The following is an 18,318-nucleotide window of genomic DNA, read 5'->3' on the forward strand; positions in this document are numbered from 1 at the left end:
GGCCTGGGAAAGCAGAGAAGATGGCCAAATCCTTGGGCCCCTGCACCTGGATGGGAGACCTGGAAGAGGCTCCAGGCTCCTGATTTCGGATTGGCACAGCTCCAGCCATTGCGGCCATCTGCGAAGTCAACCAGTGGATGGAAGACCCTTTTCCCTTCTCTCTCTCTCTCTCTCTCTCTCTCTCTCTCTCTCTAACTCTGCCTTTCAAATAAAATAAATAAATCTTTAAGAAAGGAATGAAGAAGGAAAAATAGATTTTCCATCCATTAGTTCATTGCCTAAATGTCCACAGTATCCAAGGCTGAGCCAAGCTGAAGCCAGGATCCTTGAAAGCCATCTGGGTCTCCATCGTGGGTGGCAGGGACTTAAATACTTGAGCCATTGCCAGCTGCCTCCCAGGGTGTACATTATCAGCAAGCTGCACTCAGGAGCCCAGGCACTTGTATGAGTTGCAGGTGTCTAAAGTGGCATCTTAATCGCTAAAAGAAACACCTGCCCCAAACTTATCTTTTATTTCCATTTTCAATGAACTTGTTGAAGTTCTTTCCTTTACCCACTTAGAGCTTCATTAAACTAGAGTGTATTTTTTGTGCTTGCCTCCTCCAACCAGAATGTGAGCATTTTTGGCCAAGGAACACTTTATCTGGTTTTGCAGCATCTGCAAAGTTTTATAGTAGGGACAGACACACAGTAGGCATCCATTGGTGTTGCAGAAATGAAGACTGACAAGAATGTATCTATGGTGTGCTCTATTGGATAATTTTAGTGGTAGGAAAGCTTAGGTCTCGTAGGGTGGTTTTAGTGTTTGGAGCTAGCCAAAGGCTGTTTGGCATTGTCTAAAGAAGAAACTGGGGAATATAATTTTTTATTACAATTCAAGTGAGGGGGAAAAATTAAGCATGGCTGTGATAAGACACATTTTCTTACACAGCTCATAAAGAACACTAAAGTTTACTGGCACTGATTTGCTTAAGGCAACTTCAAAGATGAATTCCCCAAAATACTTTGAACAATGACAATTTTGCTGGACTAAGTGTTTGATTTCTCAGGGTGACTATTTTTAAAGGATAAAGTTAACTTGAATCTGTAACTTCTGGTATTATGTTTTAAAAATCAGAGTTATTCTTTTACAGTCACGTCTTATTTTCTGGAGTGAATTTTTACAAGCTAAACTTCACGTTATTTCCTATGTATTTAACTCTTCTCTTTGTACCTCTGTCATTTTCAATTCTCCTTTGTAAGCATCTCTCCCAATGCAGCAGCATTTAAAATTTCTACCAAAAGAATTTACTTAAAAACTATTTGTAATACCAATAACTGAGATCACGTTTGACACCAATTCCAGTGGCTGCTCTTCACCTTAAATGGCTAGATGGATATTTGTCTTTAGTTTTCTGATGTGCAAGCAGCTTTCTGTCCATGTGACACTGATGATATCCAAGCCACTCTGAACTAATTTTTCAAGTCAATTTTCATGAGGCGGCACATGAAATGCTTTACTAAGTCCCAATGTGTAACATCTGCTCTCCTTCCCTGATAACTTTATGGCTTCCTCAGAAGTCAAGTACTCGATCAACTATGGAATGTGTTTTATAAGCTTCCATTATTATTGCCCTTGATTCTGTCACCTTTTAGAATTTCCCCTCTCAACTAGTATATGCCAACTCTTGATAAAATGCGTATTACTTAGGCATCTGAAACAATTATTCTTCTGATGGTTACACTTTGTGATTCTAGATTCACTCGGATTAGATCTTTAGGTAACCTTTTCAGTTGCTATGAGTTAACCGATGCAAGTAATAAAGTCTGGTAGTCATTTTTGTTCGTATTCTGGGAGAGATGTTATTCAGATTTGCTGATTGGTGTGTTTTGAGGTTTGAAATATTCATTTACCTGTGAATTTGTGATTAGCAGTTTTTTTTGGGGGGGGTGCATTTTACAGCTCTCCGTCTTCACTGTATGTTAAATGGATATTACGCTTGCAACAGCATGCCTATAGAACAGCAAAGTGTCTGTGCTTGTACAGTAAGTTGACTCACGTAGCCTTTGGATAGATGCTTTTGCCACCTCATTGATATAAGCAAACTACACTTACTAACGTTTGTTTTCAAAGGTTTGGAGTGTAATTTTTGTGCACATAAACTGAGAAATTTTGACTTATAATTACTTTTTGAAGTAAATCCAAGAAGATTCCGTGTAAACAATGCATTTTTTATGATTTAGGCCCTTAGCCCATTGTGTTTACTGATAGAATTAATTGAACAAATAAGAAAATCTTATATTGAATACCATTACATTAGTTCAAATGTAATGATATTTTACTAACTTTTCCACTTACGTTACTGAATTAACAAACTGTCTAAAAACATAATTGACATATTTGGTAGTCACATACATTAAAACATTGGTTATGATTTATCAAAGGATTTCTCAAATATTAATTAACTGACAGCCAGAACACTGTTTTTGACGTTCCTAAATTTCTGTTGGTTAATCTTATATACATTATAGGTTAGTCAATTTCTCTCTCTTTATATAAAATACTTAGCTTTTGAAGTGTTTTGACATATGGTAAACTTCAATAAGAAGGCAGACATTTTCAGTTTTGAGAAATGTAAATATATCGTTCTGTAAGAAATTCCAAAATGTTGGCTATGGAACAATGGAAACCACATGTAGTTTTTCTGCAAATCTCAATATACAAGTAACTGCTTTCAACACATCTTTCTGTCTCCAGTTTTAATATTAACTACTTGATTAAATGTTAAGTGGAGCAAAGGCCATTTATGTCAGGCGTCATATTGTTTCCAAAGGATTAAAAGCATTCAGTTTTGAATATTTGCCACTCTTTTGTGACTCAGTAATAATTGAAAATGCCACCTATTTATAATCTGAAATCCGAATGTTGGGAGCTCATTGGCTGAATCAAAAGTTATGATGTTTTGTTTTCCAGTTACTAAATGGCAACTTTATGTTCTTTGTTAGGTCCATAATATAGAATACAAATTTTGGAAATATGTTCACAATAGTGTTTTTATTTAGGATCAGGGTTAGAACTTTGCTATTTTCTTTTTTTTTAAAGGTTATTTATTTATTTAAAAGAGTTACACAGAGAGAGGAGAGGCAGAGAGAGAGAGAGAGAGAGAGAGAGGTCTTCCATTTGATGGTTCAGTCCCCAATTGGCCGCAACAGCCAGAACTGTGTTGATCTGAAGCCAGGAGCCAGGAGCTTCCCCTGGGTTTCCCAAGTGGGTGCAGAGTCCCAAGGACTTAGGCCATCTTCTACTACTTTCCAGACCATAGCAGAGAGCTGGAATTGGAAGTGGAGCAGCTAGGTCTTGAACTGGTGCCCATATGGGATACCAGCACTTCAGGCCAGGGCGTTAACACACTGAGCCACAGCGCTGGCCCCTAGAACTTTGCAATTTTCAATGTTAGATTTAGAGACATTAGAAATGGTCTGTTTATTTAACTATAACTATCAGTTACTATTTTTCTATGAATAAAAGAAGTCACCAACATTTTAAATGACAGTGGAAGAAATTCACATATATATGTGTATATATATATATATATATATATATATACACATCGCTATGCATTTTTAGGCTTATTTAACGTGGAAGGTAAACCTTAATCTAGAAAGCTTAAGATTAATCCTTAGTTCTTAAGGATAATTGATTTAGATTTATTAGGACATATCTTTTAAATGAATGTATATGCTTTTGGAATCAATAATTGTAAGTCAAAGAATGGTATTATGTCAGAGGTCAGAGAGACTCTCAAAGTAAACGTGTTTAGGTTTTGCTTTCCCTGTATAAATATTTAAAATGATGCACCGATACAATCAGATGAGGAAGAATGCATTATTCTTTCTGCATAAGTAAAATGAGACTCTGCACTTTGCTTTTTATAAAAATACGGCAGTTCTGGTTCTCACAAAGTCAATTACACATATGAAAGTTTTTTTAAAAGGTAAATTTTCTGCATAGTCCCAAGTCTTTCAATTTCTATCCAAGTGTCTCAGTTAAATAAATACATTTGTGTTGCTCTTGTTGTTATTTGCAGATATTCGTATGTGTTTTAAATTTTTCTTTCTGCTAAATCCATGAGTCATTCACGTAGTCATGGAAATACTATTAGATCAATGCATTCCTTTGTAACATATGACTTTTGTATTTACAATATTTAAAAAAATTTTTCCTCGTTAATTATGAGCTAAAGAACATTAAAAGATGCATTGTTCAAGTATTGTGAACAGATGTGGTCAAACAAGAAGAATGAATATAGGGTAAAGACTTTCTGGTTTTTAAATAGAAAATAAATGAAAATTTGTGTAACAAAAATGCTTGTATGGACACAGAAAATATTAAAATAATATCTACTTTAAACATTTTCAAAATAATTGAAATATTCTTTCTAGATCGGGATGAACAAGGACTCTGTTGTAATTACTTCACCAGGCAAATTCATCTGCTAGTGAATTATTCTTAATTAAAATGTTTTTCTAGGATCTACACAAAATGTATCCTCTTTTCAATATCAGCAGATTATTGTTATCTTAATATCCTTATACAATGTGAGTAATTTGGTTACTTCCATTCTTATTGCTTTCAGTTGTCCATCTCTGGGTATGGCAGGGGTTTGGAGTGTGATTGTGGCATGAAACGACAGCAGCATTTTTATGTTTTGTTTAGAGTAATTTGGAATTTTTTGCCTTTGTGCTTTTCAAAGTACAAAGTTTTGTCAAGATGTACATGATAGTCACATTCTTGAAGAAAGAAGCTTGTTATAGATTCAAACTACACTCACTAGATATTTTCTAAGATGTCTGTTAGAAGACTTAGGGTGGTGATCATAACTAAGGAAAACATTTTCAGATAGAATATGCAAAGCAAAAATCATAGTAAATTTCAAGCTACCGTGTACCTTTTTACATATTGATTGTTTTTTGATGAATATTGTTTTTTCATTGCATGTAGTGAGAATAGAAAGAACAATAAAATAATTAAAAGATGATTCATTATTGAAGGTTTTGAGAAAAATAATACCTATTATCTCACTAGCTCACCATTGCTTCTTTTCGATTATATCTTATTTCTTCTCTGCTCGTGACTTGAAAGCTAGGTTTTCTTAAGGTTCCTTTTTTTTTTTTTTTTTTTTTTTTTGGCCAGGCAGAGTGAGAGAGAGAGAGAGAGAGACAGTGAGAGAGACAGAGAGAAAGGTCTTTCTTCCGTTGGTTCACTCCCCTAATGGCAGCTAAGCCGATCTGAAGCAAGGAGCTTCCTCCTGGTCTCCCATGCGGGTGCAAGGACCCAAGCACTTGGGCCATCCTCCACCACCCTCCCGGGCCACAGCAAAGAGCTGGACTGAAGAGGAGCAACCTGAACTAGTACCCGACGCCTCAACTGGGACTAGAACCCTGGGTGCCTGCCCTGCAGGCAGAGGATTAGCCAAGCGAGCCACAGCGGTTTTCTTAAGGTTCTGAGTCAGCTGACAGAGTCTTGAGTCATCAACCCTGAGCCATTGCACCTTTTAAAAAAAGAGATTCACCATAATGAAAGGACTAAGAGTCAAATGGAGCACATAAACAAGTCTAGTACCTGCTAATACTAACCGATAGAATAAATAAAGGGGAGAATGATCCAACATGGGAAGTGAGATACTCAGCAGACTCATAGAATGGCAGATGTCCTAAATAGCACTCTGGCCTCAGAATCAGCCCTAATGGCATTCGGATCTGGCTGAAAAGCCCATGAAAGTATTTCAGGCATGGAAAGCCAAGACACTCTGGCAAAAGATCTCTGTGAGTGAGATCCCAGTGGAAAGAACAGGTCTTCAAAGAAGGAGGTACCTTTCTCTGAAGGGAGGAGAGAACCTCCACTTTGACTATGACCTTGTCTAAACAAGATAAGAATCGGAGAACTCAGAGGGCTTCCATAGCCTTGGAAACTCATGACTGGAGCATAGGGAGATTACTGATGCCATAGACAGGAGTGTCAATTGGTAAAGTCAACAACAGGAGTCACTGTGCACTTACTCCTCATGTAGGATCTCTGTCCTTAATGTGCTGTGCATTGAGATTTAATACTATAACAAGTACTCAAACAATATATTTCACTTTGTGTTTCTATGGGGGTGCAAACTGTTGAAATCTTTACTTAATGCATACTAAACTGATCCTCTGTAAAAAAAAAAAAAAAAAAAAAAAAGAAATTATCAACTCCCAACTTGACTCTCACTGGGATTAAACATGACAATAGGTCTGATCTGATTTCATCATCATTTAAAAAAAATCATCTATTATTTTCCACTTTATGTTTCTGTGTGGGAGCAAACTGTTGAAATCCTTACTTAATGTATACTAAGCTGATCTTCTGTATATTAAGATAATCGAAAATGAATCTTGATGTGAATGGAAGGGGAGAGGGGGTGGGAAAGGGGAGGGTAGTGGGTGGGAGGGACGGTATGTGGGGGAAGCCATTGTAATCCATAAATCGTACTTTGGAAATTTATATTTATTAAATAAAAGTTAAAAAAAAAAGAGATTCACGTCGGTGGTTATGGCTTACTGATAGGCATACTAATATGCATACCATCAATTTATTTTACGCATTGTTTTTATTTATTGCAAAATTCCTAGTTATTTGATTATAAACAAGAATAATTTTTCTTTTTGTCCTAGATAAGATAGGATCTGAACTGAGTTGGTGGAAATATAGGGACACAAAATCTTCAGTTGCTGTAGAGTTTAATTTCTTCCATTATGTATACATGGTGATAGTAAATATAAAACTCTCTTTTCTTTAGTGCCCCTCAGAGGGTGAGAAAGGGAATAATAATGGAGAGGCCAGCCTTCTCCTTCATGTGCACTACCTTTAACTTCATCAGAATGAGGGTTTGGGTGAAAAGTATGACTGTAGCAAAATTCCTCGACTTTCAAGTTAGGAGCCCCTGGGGGATCCTGCAAAGTCGCAGAGGATAAGGTGATGGCCAGATTCCCTGATGTGCCATTCTTATTCTCAACTGTGCTTGTGCTGTCCTCCTTAGGTCACCTGCCAACCACAAGGTTGGAAGAGGCAGCCGAGTTGAGGGCAACAGGTAAGGAAGCTAACTCTGCAATGACATCTGGGAGCCCACAGGAAGCATCTGTCAAACGCACCTGCAGCTCTGCCGTTGGTCAAGGGCCGAGTGTGGCCCTGTGCCTTTTTCAGACCTAGTAAATAGCGGTTGCCGCTTTCCCCTGCTGGCTTCAAGTTTTTCTCTGTAGTATGCAGGACTAAAGTGGAGTCAATTTACAAAGTCTAAGGGTTTCATTTCCATTTTAATCAAGTCTCTAGAGTTAAAGTGTGTAAATTCCTAGCCAATTACCTAGTTTACATGCCTGTGGTATTTCCAGGTTCTACTAATATGGTAATGAACCTGAATATTGATTAGATGGTTTTATATCTATGAAAGCATTGTGTGCCTTTCTTGTAGTCTTAAATTGAAAGGGAAATTTAAACACTTTAAAAATATTAAAATTAAATTAGTTTTCCTAAGATGTTTACAGATATTATCTTCATTTACACTCATGTGAGATGGCTATAGTTTATTCAGTGCTAGAAAATTTAGGTGTCATTAAAATACTCTTGGAAGTACAGTTCATAATGATCCACTTCATTTTGTTGTAAAATTATAAGGATCTCTCCAGTCAGCAACCTTTAGCCTGTTTCCATTTATAATTGAGTTACATTTCTTTCACTAAAGGCTGAGCACGCAAACTATGTAGAATGTTAGGGAGTTCTGTATGAGTATGTGCATATTTCTGTATAGGTGCATAGAAACATGGAAGAGAAGGTGAAATTCAGATAAATCAAGGGTACACAGTTCCGACACCGACCCTGCTCCTCATGTCATGCTCAGACATTCCCAGAGGAATTGGTAGGGGAGACCCCACAACAGAAGGCCTAGCAGTCCCATGATTACTCTGTAGAAACAGGACAGCCACAGAGCTGTTGCTTCACCCAGAGAGACATGGGCTTCCCACGGTTCTGGGAGTCTGAAGCCTGGCGGGGAACTGTACCCTGAGCTCAGCCGGCTGCCCCGTGGCTCTGCCCCAGCACTTTGCTCTTACTCTTTCCTTGAAATGCCACATAAATTCACGGGAGTGGAGCAAGAAATAAGTTGCCCAGCATACATGGAGCACTCTGGCTTCTAGAGGCAGTGGGATGAGACACCCAGGGCTGAGTGCTCTGAATATCAGATGTTTCCATTTTGGTGACTGAACGCAGGCTACAATGTTTAGGTTTCTCTGGGAACCCAGACTCACAACACACACTCCCTTTCTCTCCACCCCACCCATTCCTTCCTGCCTCATATATTTCACTCAGAGCTATTTTCAGAGAATTTTCAATTTGGTGGCATAATATTTTGGATAAAATAGTTGGTGAAGAGTACCAACCTTCTCCTGTTGGGACCTATAAAGATCATTTTTAATTTTCACATAAGACTTCAATCTGAAAGTGTATAGCATGGCTTTATTTAAAATATACAATATGAGAACCAGAAGGGATTTTTAGCAACCATCCAATCCTGTGTCTTCCATTTTCAGAGGAATGTAAATTTTCCAGGCAAATTTGCCTAATTAATGGAGAAGCAGAATATGTCCAACAATGGATTCTCTTTTAATAACAATAATAATTTTCCTTCCTATAAAAATATACATTCATTGTAGAAGACTGCAAATTACTCCCACACTTAAAATCCTGTTAAGTAAAGAAACCATGCTTGGGGCCAGCGCTGTGGCGCAGCGGGTTTATGCCCTGGCTGAAGTGCCAGCATCCCACATGGGCGTTGGTTCTAGTGTCGGTTGCTCTTCTTCCAGTCCAGCTCTCATTGCGGCCTGGGATAGCAGCAGAAGATGGCCCAAGTCCTTGGGCCCCTGCACCCATGTGGGAGACCTGGAGGAGGTTCATGGCTCCTGGTTTCGGATTGGCACAGCTCTGGCTGTTGCAGCCAATTGGGGAGTGAACCAGTGGATGGAAGACCTCTCTCTCTGACTCTACCTCTCTCTGTAACTCTGTCTTTCAAATAAATAAAATAAATCTTTTTTTTTTTTAAAAGAAACCATGCTTAACATTTAAAATTATATTTTCCGGGGCCTGTACTCTGGTGTTGCGGGTTAAGCCTCCAACTACAGAGCCAGTATCTCATATGGGCACTGGTTTGTGTACTGGCTACTCCTTTTCTAATTCAGCTCTCTGCTAATGGCCAGGGAAAGCAGTAGAAGATGGCCCAAGTCCTTCAGACCCTGTACACACGTGGGAGACCCAGAAGAAGTTCCTGGCTCCTCGCTTTGGATCAGCCCAGCTCCAGCCATTCTGGCCATTTGGAGGAGTGAACCAGTGGATGGAAGACTCTTTTTTCTATCTCTGTCTATAACTCTGCTTCTCAAATAAATAAATCCTTTTTTTTTAAATTATATTTTCTTTGTCTCCTTTTTTTCTGTAACTATATACATGCATGTTTACCATATGGGAACCATTTAGTTCATACTGTTTTGAAATAAGGATAGTTTTAATGTTTTTGTGAAAATGAAACAAGGGTGTCATAAGAAATTCCAATAGTTTGGGGCCAGTATTGTGGCAAAGCTGGTAAAGTTACCACCTGCAACATCAGCATCACATATGGGTACCAGTTTATGTCCCGGCTGCTCCACTCCAGATCCAGCTCCCTGCTAATGGCCTGGGAAAAGTAGCAAAAGATGGCTGAAGTACTTGGGCCCCTGCACCCATGTGGGAGACCTGATGAAGCTCCTGGCTCCTGGCTTCTGCCTGGCCCATCCCTGGCCATTGCAGCCAGCTGGGGATTGAACCAGTGGATGGAAGATCGCTGTCTCTATCTTTCCCTCTCTCTGTCTGTAACTCTAGCACCCAAATAAATAAATAAATTTTTTTTTTTTTGACAGGCAGAGTGGACAGTGAGAGAGAGAGACAGAGAGAAAGGTCTTCCTTTTGCCGTTGGTTCACCCTCCAATGGCCGCCGCGACCGGCGCGCTGCGGCCGGCGCACCGCGCTGATCCGATGGCAGGAGCCAGGAGCCAGGTACTTATCCTGGTCTCCCATGGGGTGCAGGGCCCAAGCACTTGGGCCATCCTCCACTGCACTCCCTGGCCACAGCAGAGGGCTGGCCTGGAAGAGGGGCAACCGGGACAGAATCCGGCGCCCCGACCGGGACTAGAACCCGGTGTGCCGGCGCCGCTAGGCGGAGGATTAGCCTAGTGAGCCGCGGCGCCGGCCCAATAAATAAATTTTTAAAGGAAATTCAACAGTTCAGAAAAGTAAAATGAAGAAAATAAAAACAAAATTCCTTGAATTCTCAGTGTCCAGGGATAATCACTGATTGTAAATTAAGACAATCATGGGGCCAGCACTGTGGTGTAGCAGGTGAAGCTGCTGTCTACAGTGCCAGCATCCCAGATAGGTGCCATTTCAAGTCTCAGCTGCTCCACTTCCGACTTAACTCTCTGCTATGGCCTGGGAAAGCAGTGGAAGATGGCCCAAGTCCTTGGGTCCCTGCACCTGCATGAGAGATCCAGAAGAAGCTCCCGGTACTGGCTTTGAATCGGTGCAGCTCCGGCTGTTGTGGCCATTTGGGGATTGAACCAGTGGACAGAAGACTTTCTCTCTCTCTGCCTCTGCTTCTCCGTAACGCTGTCTTTCAAATAAATGAATAAGTCTTAAAAAAAAAAAAGGACAATCATGAGTATATTAAAAAATGGCTAGTTAATAATAACATTCTTCAATATCTTCATAAAGCTTTGTGTAGATACTGATGTTTGGAAATATGCTTCATTTATTCAACATCATGTAATTAAAATCTCTATGTCAATAAACAACGATCTATTCACAATATTTACTGACTGCATTATACTCTATTATACAATAAAGCTAACTTTTAAAATAATTTGTATTGTTTTTTAAACATTTATTTATTTATTTATTTGAAAGTCAGAATTACAGAGAGTGACAGAGAGAGAAAGAGAGAGGTCTTCTATCTATTAGTTCACTCCCCAGGATGGCCACAAGGGCTGGAGCTGGGCCCTTCGGAAGCAAGGGGCCAGGAGCTTCTTCCAGGTCTCCTGTGTGAGTGCAGAGGCTGTGCTGTTTTCCCAGGCCATTAGAGAGCTGGATCAGAAGTGGAGTAGCTGGGACTCAAACCAGTGCCCGTATGGGATGCTGGTGTCACATGCGGCAGCTTTACCTGCTATACCATAACACCGTCCCCCGAAATTTTTGTTGTTAATTTTAATATTGTTAACATTTTTCCTCATGACAGATGCATATTAAGGAACTTCAAAAAGTTCATGGAAAACCGGAAGTAAAAGATAAGCTTATTTTGGTGCAAAAAATTCAAATCATGCCTGATGTTTTCGTAATTTGCATCTCTCATGAACATTTTGAAGACCCCTTATATGGATTTCAAAAATTTTTTGCACAAAAACAAACTTATATTTTATTTTATTTTTAAAGATTTATTTATTTATCTAAAAGAGTTAGAGAGAGAGAGACAGACAGACAGAGATTTTCCATCCTCTCGTTCACTCCCCAGATTGCCACAATGCTTGAGTCTGGGCTAGGCCAAAGCCAGGATCTTCTTCCAAGCCACCCACGTGAGTGCAGGGACCCAAGGACTTGAGCCATTTTCCACTGCTTTTCCTGGCCATTAGCAGAAAGTTGGATCAGAAGTGGAGTAACCAGGACTTGAATTTGCACTCATATGGGATGCCGGTGTTGCAGATGGTGTCTTTACTTGCTACACCACAGCACCAGCCCCAAAATAAGCTTATTTTAAAATCTGTGTTCCATGAACCTTTTGAAGTATCCTCATGATGCTTTAATAAATGTCCTTAGGAGCTGGCATTGTGGTATAGTAGGTACATCACAGGTAGCACCTGTGATGCCAGCAACCCATATGGGCATTTGGGTCCTGGCTGCTCCACTTCTGATCCATCTCTCTGATAATAGTCCGAGAAAGCAGCAGAAGATGGCCCAAGTGCTTGGGTCCCTGCACCCATATGGGAGACTCTGAAGAAACTCCTGGTTCCTGGCTTCAGATGGGCCCAGCTCTGGGTGTTGAGGCCACGTAGGTAGTGAACCAGCAAATGGACGATCTTTCTCTTTCTCTTTGTAACTCTACCTTTCAAATAAATAAATAAACAAATCTGTAAATGTCTTTACAGCTACATTTTTGTGTGTATCTTTGGTTTGTTTTTTACACCAGAGACCTTTTAGTTATGTTGCTGTGTCAAAGGCTGTATTAGTTTACACTCCTACCACCTATGTATTAGTGTCTATTTTCCTATAAATCTTACCAACACTGATACTATAAGGCAATAATGTGTTCACTTGACGTCATCTCTTTACTGTTTTATTTCACATTTCTTATTTATTTGTTAAAAGCTGAGAGAGAGAAAGAGAGAGAGAGAGACCTTCATTTTCTGATTCGCTACATCCCATATAAGCTCTGAATTGAGTCCTGACTGTTCCACTTCCAGTCCAGCTCTCCTGCTAATGAGCCTGGGAAAGCAGTGAAAGATGGCCCAAGTGCACGGGTCTATGCTACTCCTGTTGGAGACTCAAATGGAATTCCAGGCTCTTGGTTTTGGCCTGGTCCAACCCTGGCTATGGCCATTTGGAGGAATGAACTAGCAGATAGAAGACTTCTCTCTGTCTCTCCTCTCTGTAGCTCTGCCATTCAAATAATAAATAGATAAATAAATAAATAAATAAATAAATCTAAAAATTATGGTAGTTTTATATGTACTTAAAAGCATAACTTTTCTTAAAATTTTCAGTTTTGGGAGTATAAACTGTTATTGTATTATCCTTTAATTTACATCTTCTGTACAGTAGTGATTTGCATAATTTTTAAAAAGATTTATCTACTTATTTGAAAGTCAGAGTTACACAGAGAGAAGAGAGGCACAGAGAGAGAGAGAGAGAAGTCTTCCGAATTTGCATAATTTTTAACTCTTGTTGATCACTTAGATTTGCTTCTCTGTGATTTCCTACACATATCCTTTATTTTCTCATTTTAGTCGTGTTTCTTCTATAACATATAAATGTTAGTCCATGCTTTTATGCATTGCAAATAGTTTTTTTTGGTTAAGATTTATTTATTTATTTCAAAGGCAGGGTTACACAGAGAGAGAAGAAGAGGCAGAGAGAGAAAGAGGTCTTCTATCCATTGGTTCACTTCCCAATTGGCTGCAATGGCCAAAGCTGAGCCAATCGGAAGCCAAGAGTCAGGAACTTTTTCCAGGTCTTCCATGTGGCTGCAGTGGCCTAGGGACTTGGGCCATCTTTCTATTGCTTTCTCAGGTCATAGCAGAGAGCTGGATCATAACTGGGGCAGCCAGGACTCCAACAGGTGCTCATATGGGATGCCGGTACTGCAGGTGCCGGCTTTATCCTCTATGCCACAGTGCTGGCTCCACAAAATTTCACAGCTCTATTATTTATACTAATTTTTGCTACATATAAGTCTTCAATATATTTCTTATTTATTTATTTTCTCCAGAAACATTTTATTTAAGGAATATAAACTTAATGTATTTCATAAATACAACTTTAGAAATATAATGACTTTTCCCACCATACCCACCCTCCCACTTACACTCCCACTCCTTTTCCTCCTTATCCTATTCCCATTCTTATTTTTCACTAAGATCTATTTTCAATTAACTTTATACACATACAAGTAACTCTATACTAAGTAAAATTTCAACAAATTATATAAAAAACTTTTCCTCAACAATCGAGACAAGGGCTGTTCAGAGTTATTGTATCTTGAACTGTTAAGTTCACTTCTATAGATTATATTTTAGGTGCTCGATTAGTTATCACAGATCATGGAGAACATATGGTATTTGTCCTTCTGGGATTGGCTTATTTCATTAAGTATGATGTTTTCTAGGTTCATTTATTTTGTTGCCAATGACAGGATTTCATTTTTTTTACTGCTATGTAGTATTTCACAGTGTACATACCCCATAATTTCTTTTTTTTAAATTTTTTGACAGGTAGAGTGGACAGTGAGAGAGAGAGACAGAGAGAAAGGTCTTCCTTTGCCATTGGTTCACCTCACAATGGCTGCCGCGACCGGCGCACTGCGGCTGGCGCACCGCGCTGATCCAATGGCAAGAGCCAGGTACTTATCCTGGTCTCCCATGGGGTGCAGGGCCCAAGAACTTGGGCCATCCTCCACTGCACTCCCTGGCCACAGCAGAGAGCTGGCCTGGAAGAGGGGCACCCAGGACAGAATCCAGCGCCCCGACCGGGACTAGAACCCAGTGTGCTGGCGCCGCAAGGCGGAGGATTAGCCTAGTGAGCCACGGCGCTGGCCCCCATAATTTCTTTATCCCGTCTTCAGGTGATGGGAATTTGGGTTGATTCTGCATCTTAGCTATTGTGAATTGAGCTGCAATAAACATGAAGGTGCAGTTATTTCTTTCAAATGCTGATTTCATTTCCCTTGGGTACATTCCCAGGAGTGCAATGGTTGGGTCATATGGTAAGTCTAAATTCACATTCCTGAGGTATCTCTATACTGTCTTCTACAGTGGCTGTACTGGTTTACATTCCCACCAACAGTGGATTAGGGTACCTTTCCCACCACATCCTTGCCAGCATTTGTTGTTTGTTGATTTCTGTATGAGAGCCATTCTAACAGTGCTGAGGTGAAACTTCATTGTGGTTTTGATTTGCATTTCCCTGATGCCTGATTATCCTGAGCATTTTTTCATGAGTCTGTTGGCCACTTTATTTCCTCTTTTGAAAAATGCCTATTTAAGTCTTTTGTCTATTTCTTAACTGGGTAGTTTGTTTTGTTGTTGTTGAGTTTCTTGATTTATTTATATATTCTGGTTATTAATCCCTTATCAGGTGCATAGTTTACAAATAATTTTTCCCATTCTGTTGGTTGCTTCTTAACTTTGCTGAGTATTTCTTTTGCAGTGCAGAAGCTTCTCAATTTGATGTAAACCCTTTTGTCAATTTAGGCTTTGATTTTGTGTCTCTGGGGTCTTTTCCAAGAAGTCTGTCTATGCCAATGTATTGCAGGATTTCCTCTATGTTCTCTAATAACTTGATGGTATCACATTGTAGATTTAGATCTCCAATCAATTTTGAGTGGATTTTTGTGCGAGGTGTAAGGTAGGGTCTTGTTTCATACTGTGCATGTGAAGATTCAGTTTTCCCAGCACCATTTGTTGAAGACTGTCCTGGCTCCAGGGATTGATTTTAGCTCCTTTGTCAAAGACAAGTTGGGTGAAAAACACTGTGGAGTAGCGGGTAAAACTGGCTTCTGCCTGAAGTGCCAGCATTCCATATAGGTGCTGGCTTGAGTCCTGGATGCCCCAGTTCTGATACAGCTCTCTGATATGGCCTGGGAAAGCAATAGAAGATGCCCCAAGTCCTCGGGCCCCTGTACCTACATGGGAGACCCAGAAGAAACTCCTGGCTCCTGGCTTCAGATCAGTGCAGGTCTGGCTATTGTGGCCATCTGGGGAGTGGACCAGCAGATGGACAACCTCTCTATCTTTACCTCTGTCCTTCTGTAGCTCTGCCTTTCGAATAAATAAATAAATCTTAAGATGAGTTGATTGTAGATGTGTGGGTGAATTTCTGGCATTTCTATTCTGTTCCATTGGTCTATCCATCTGTATTTGTACCAGTGCCAGGCTGTTTTGATTATAACTGCCCTGTAGTATGTCTTGAAATCTGGTGTGGTGATGCCTCCAGCTTTGTTTTTGTTGTATAAGATTGCTTTAGCTATTCAGGGTCTCCTCTGTTTCCATATGAATTTCAGCATCATTTTTTCTATATCTGAGAAGAATGCTCTTGGTATTTTCATTTGTATAGCATTGAATCTATAACTTGCTTTTGGATGTGTGGACATTTTGATAATATTGGTTCTTCTAATCCATCAACATGGAATACTTTTCCATTTTATTTTGTATCTTATTCTATTTCTTTCTTTAATGTTTTGCAATTCTCATTGTAGAGATCTTTTACATACTTGGTTACATTTATTCTAAAGTATTTGATTTGTTTGTAGCTATTATGAATGGTATTGATCTTAGCAGCTCAATTTCAGCTTTGGCATTGTCTGTGTATACAAACGCTGTTGATTTTTGTGTATTGACTTTATATCCTGCTACTTTACCAAACTCTTTTATGAGTTCCAATAGTCTCTTAGTGCAGTCTTTTGGATCCCCTATATATAGAATCATGTGATCTGTAAATAGGGATAATTTGACTTCTTCTTTCCCAATTTGAATTCCTTTAATTCTTTTTCTTGCCTAATGGCTCTGACTGAAACTTCCAGGACTATATTGAATATCAATTGAATAGCAATGGTGAGAGTAGGCATCCTTGTCTTATTTTGTATCTCAGTAGGAATGCTTCCAACTTTTCCCCATTCAATAGGATGCTAGTTGTGGATTTGTTGTAAATTGCCTTGAATGTTCTTTCTATGCCCAATTTGCTTAAAGTTTTCATCATGAAAGGGTGTTGTATCTTATCAAATGCTTCTCAGCATCTATTGAGATAATCACATAGTTTTTATTTTTCAGTTTGTTAATGTGATGTATCACATTGATTTGAGAATGTTGAACCATCCCTGAATATCTGGGAAAAATCCCACTTGGTTCTGGTGAATAATCTTTCTGATTGGATTCAATTGGCTAGAATTTTGTTGAGTTTTTTTTACATCTATATTCATCAGGTAAATTGGTCTGTAGCTCTCTTTCTTTGTTGAATCATTTTTAGGTTTAGGAATTAAGATGATTCTGGCTTCATAGAAAGAATTTGGGAGGATTCTCTCCCTTTCAATTGTTTTGAATAGTTTGAGAAGAATTGGAGTTAGTTCTTTTTTAAATGTCTGGTAGAATTCAGTGGTAAAGCCATCTGGTCCTGGGCTTTTCTTTGCTGGAAGGTTCTTTATTACTGATTCAATTTCCATCTTGGTTATTGTCTGTTTATGTTTTCTATGTCTTCATGGTTCAATTTAGGTAGGTTTTATGTGTCCAAGAATCTATCCATTTCTTCAGGCTTCCTAATTTGTTGGCATATAGTTCTTTGTTGTAATTTTTGATGATTCGTTTTATTTCTATGGTGTCTGCTAATATATTTCCTTTTTCATCTCTAGTTTTATTGATTTGGGTCTTCTCCCCCCTTTTTTTTTTTGGTTAGTTGGGCCACTGGTGTCTCAATTTTGTTTATTTTTTCAAAAAACCACCTCTTCATTTTGCTGATCTTTTGCATTGTTTTTTTGGCTTCAATTTTGTTTATTTGTTCTCTAATTTAAATTATTTCTTTTCTCCTACTGGTTTTGGGTTTGTTTTGTTGTTGTTTTTCTAGGTCCTTGAAATGCATTGCTAGCTCATTTATTTAGTGACTTTCCAATTTCTTGATGTAGACACCAATTGCTATAAACTTTCCTGTTAACTCTGTTTTTGCTGTAATCCATAAGTTTTGATAGATTGTTTTGTCATCTTCATTTCTTTCCAGAAATTTTTTTATTTCTCTTTTAATTGCTCCAGTGACCCACTGTTCATTCAGGTGCATGTTGTTCAGCCTCCATGTGTTTGTATATGTTCTATAGATTCCTGAGTTGTTGATTTCTAGCTACATTCCATTGTGGTAAGGCAAGATGCATGGTATGATTTTGATTTTTGTTTGACAGGCAGAGTGGACAGTGAGAGAGAGAGACAGAGAGAAAGGTCTTCCTTTGCCATTGGTTCACCCTCCAATGGCCGCTGCGGCTGGCATGCTGCGACCGGCGCACCTCGCCGATCTGAAGGCAGGAGCCAGGTGCTTCTCCAGGTCTCCCATGGGGTGTAGGGTCCAAGCACTTGGGCCATCCTCCATTGCACTCCTGGGCCACAGCAGAGAGCTGGCCTGGAAGAGGGGCAACTGAGACAGAATCTGGCACCCTGACCAGGACTAGAACCTGGTGTGCCAGCGCCACAAGGAGGAGGATTAGCCTATTGAGCCACGGTGCCAGCCTCGATTTTTTTTTTTAAACTTGCTGAGACTTACTTTATGGCCTAGCATGTGTTCTATCCTAGAGAAAGTTCCATACACTGCTGAGAAGAATGTGTATTCTGCAACTGTAGGTTGAAAAGTTATGTAAATATCAGTTAGGTCCAGTTGGTCTATAGTTTCAATTAGCTCTGTAGTTTCCTTGCAGATTTTTTGTCTGTTTTATCTGTTCATTGCTGAAAGTGAGGTATTGAAGTCCTCATTACTATTGTATTTAAGTCTATGTCTCC

Source organism: Oryctolagus cuniculus, chromosome 4 (assembly GCF_964237555.1).
Source record: "Oryctolagus cuniculus chromosome 4, mOryCun1.1, whole genome shotgun sequence".
NCBI classification, from domain to species: domain Eukaryota; kingdom Metazoa; phylum Chordata; class Mammalia; order Lagomorpha; family Leporidae; genus Oryctolagus; species Oryctolagus cuniculus.